Source organism: Bactrocera dorsalis, chromosome 1, assembly GCF_023373825.1.
Source record: "Bactrocera dorsalis isolate Fly_Bdor chromosome 1, ASM2337382v1, whole genome shotgun sequence".
NCBI classification, from domain to species: domain Eukaryota; kingdom Metazoa; phylum Arthropoda; class Insecta; order Diptera; family Tephritidae; genus Bactrocera; species Bactrocera dorsalis.
Window position 1 is genome coordinate 37,612,242 of NC_064303.1, and position 3,724 is coordinate 37,615,965.

Genomic DNA, 3,724 nt, shown 5'->3' on the forward strand with positions numbered 1-3,724 from the left:
GGTGACGGCAGCAATGCCGTCAATTTATAGTGATTTTACGTTGAAATTTTTTATAACCATCCACAGCTTATTTTTAGGCAATTCACAAGTCTCATAAAGTAATAAGTTATAACGATTCGAAAACATAGCATTGGGAATTGTGAATGTGTAAACTCATTTTTGTATGAAATCTAACAACAATTTTTTAAACAAGTGTAAAAATTTATAATTTTACGATTTTACGATGCTTTACGACAGGTTCAAAATTTTTATTTCAATGATATCTTGGATGCAGGTACAGGTTAGGTACAGATCTGTTTTATTATAGTTTTTTTAAAACATAATTCATTTCATAAATTACAGGAACTCGTAAATTAGTTTGACTGAATCATCGCATAATTTATATACTCATGTGCCACGTTTTAATTTAAATAACAGCTGAAGTTGTTAAAATTTCTTTTAATATTGAATTATGACTACAAACTCTTTTAGTTTGCAGTCACAATATATGTATGAAAGCTAATTGCTGTGCAATTATGGTCGATTATGCTTGTAGCCTGTTTGAATGTATAGATATGTTTTATTTGTTTTAATAATTCACCCACTGTCACACTAAATACCTTTGATTAACAAAAAATGCACATGAGAATCAAGTTTAAGATGAATTTAATTTTCAATCGAAATTATTCGTGTTTCACAATGAATATGTAAAAAGAAAATATAAATCCACTCGTCTGAATAATCATATGTACATATATAAAATCTATGACAAGATCAACGGCGATCAGACTGCGATCCAATTTAAGTATAGTTGCGGTAGCGAAGTGGACCGGGTGATGACGACGGGGCGCAGTATGTCAGCGAAAGTTTGTAGCGAATTTTAATGTGCGAATGTTGATGTGCGGCTTGTGAAGATCGAATGGTCCGCTTTCCCTTTTGCCCATCCTTTTTGTTGAGTGGATTGATTGATGTGGAAGTTTGGTGAGTTGTGTTGAGTTGTATTGTATTAGTGTGGAGACCGCTTGCTGGGTGATGTTCTCAATTGCGGTGTGATATATAGCGGGATTCTGTAACCAGTCTCTAGTCTCTATTTGAGACATTTTGAGGTAAAGTCTCAATTTGAGACTAGTTACTATTCACAATACAGTCTCAGTCTCTAGTCTCAAAACATAGCCTTAAATTATGTCAGCTGGTAATAAGCAGGTCACAAACGTATTAAGATAATAGAAAATAAGCAATGGACGAAGAAGTTAATTTTACAAACTTATAAAAATTAAGAAAGGTAAGTATTGTTTAATAGCAATGAATATAAAAATATTAATAATTTCTTTCAATTAGAATTGCAAACAGGAGGAATTTGGCGCACTTAAGGAATAGTGAGGATCCATTTTTATTGGAGGAAGGAATATTTAGATAATATTTTCGTTTTCCGAAATCATTGTGTTGGGACCTTATGCAGGATTTGAAACCTCACGATAATCGCTTCCGAAAGTCTGCTATTCCTTTTGAGATTCGGGTGAGTGTTCATGCTTTTAAATTAAAATTTTTTACTAAACATTGGTGTACTATTTCTAGTTCGTTTCAGTGCTATATTTCTTTTCATTCAAATAGCCATTTATCTGCCATGAGCCAACATAGCATATCCCGAATTATAAGGCATATATGCAAACTTGTGTTGGAACACAAAAATGTGGAAATAAGCTTCCCAAATGCAACAGAGCACTACAACACAATTAAAATGGGGTAAAGTATATATATATGAGTTAAATTAAAACAAGTATATTAAAACATAAAAATATTTCTAGTGCTATTGACTGCACCCATGTTGCTATAATTGGACCATCTTCGTCGTCTAACGTTATTCCACATGAATACCTGAACCGAAATGGTTACTACAGTATTAACGTAGAAGCGCTAGGTTAAAATATTAATTTAATTTAAATAATATATGTATATATGAATTTTAGATTTGTGACGACAAACTTATTTTTCGCAATTTAAATGCTCGTTTTCCTAGCTCATGCCATGACTCCGGAATTTGGAGAACATCACCGGCCAGAATAAAATTATTAAGGGAACATGTTTCTAGTTCATTTAAGTAGTTTCTAGGTGACTCAGGATATCCACTAGAGCCATGGCTTTTGACTCCTATATCAAACCCATCTGCACCAAATGAAGTTCTTTATAACATAATCCATATAAAGGCCAGAAACATAATTGAAAGGGCCTTTGGTGTTTTAAAGTCTCGTTTCCGTTGCTTATCTAAAGAGCGAGTACTGAGGTATACACCCTCAAACGCCGCGTTCTCAGTTTATACTTGCTCAATTTTCCACAACATTTTGCAAAAACATGGTATTTGTGACTTCGATGAAATCGACATTGAAAACTTTGAAGACTCTTCCTTGAATGATAATTCTCCAGCTCAAACAAATCAGTATTACAATGCAGGAATAAATGCACGACGTAACTGCTTAAATTCTCTCACACAATCTTTGTAAATAAATACCTTTAAAAATAAATCTTTTATTTATATTTTCACAAAAAATTAATAAATTCGTTTATTCAGTCTATGTATGTACATAATAATCATTAATAGGAACATAAAAATAATTTAACTTATTCAGTCTTTTTTTATATGTATGTACATTATATACATTAATAGGAACTTAAAAATATCTTCTTAACTCAAACAATTTTTTTTTATAACAGCTTCTGATAGCTTTAAAATAGCACTTGCCATATTATTCAAAGAGTCCGCAACATTTTGGAAGCATTGTTGTGATGTCTCTCTAAATTTCGCCTCTCTTCGCTCCTCTTCTTCATTGTAGCAATCATGTCAGCAAACATTTCTTGAGAAGTCTGCCTTCGAGATCGTGAAGTTGATGGCATCTCACTTACTGTCGGACTCTGCGGATCTATATCGATTATAATGTCGTTCTAAATGAAAAAAGAAAATATTCCACTTTGTTTACTAATATAGATATGTTTATAAACATATTCTATGCAAGGATCCAATAGTTGGGACATCAGGCAGTCCATCAACCACGGTCCTCACTAGTGCTTCCATCGCCCGCTCTTCCAACTCGGCGGAATGAATTTCCTGCATTGGTCCTCCACCAGTTAATATCCTACTTACCTTCGCCTTTCTTGCCCTTGATCGAATTTGATTTTTCCAGTGGTTTAAACACTTTAAAATAAACAAAATATTTATTACAATTGAAATATATATATAAGTGTATATGTAAAGATTTACCTCCTTCCATTTGGTAGGCGAACGTGATAGACCCTTTAGAGCGTTTAGCTGTTGAGCAAGCTCGATCCACAGCTCTTCTAACTTTTTAGGATCGTTCTTGTATGATTGTTCTAAGTAGCATTCAATTTGCTCCTTTGTTGTACGCAAGGATTCTGGAAATGCAACAGTTAATTACATAAAAGTAAAAGAATATAACAGCAAATCTTTAATTTAACGTTTACTTACTCTGTTTTCCATTTTGAATGTATTGACAATTCACGTATAGAGAACATCACAGATAATAACACTAGCCGACAATTTTGACATTTTTTCTCTGAAACCAAACTTGTTTTTTTATGTTGCTTTGATAAGGTAAATATATAATTTGAATATAAAAAAAAATTGCTAGGTCCAGGTTAAGAGAAAAATAAAAGTAAAGTTTTTGCAAAAAATATATTGAATATTACAAATTTTTATCCCTCAATTTATATTTTCTTGTACTTTTTTGAACTT

At 32.3% G+C, this 3,724-nt stretch overlaps 1 long non-coding RNA gene across 1 annotated transcript; it reads left to right on the plus strand.

The window, feature by feature from the left end:
* The first annotated feature begins 341 nt into the window (after positions 1-341).
* Positions 342-2,877, plus strand: LOC125775747 (uncharacterized). Its single transcript, XR_007421355.1, has 3 exons — positions 342-1,495; positions 1,555-1,722; positions 1,785-2,877. It is a non-coding gene; the product is annotated as an uncharacterized LOC125775747 (long non-coding RNA).
* The last annotated feature ends 847 nt before the right edge of the window (positions 2,878-3,724 follow it).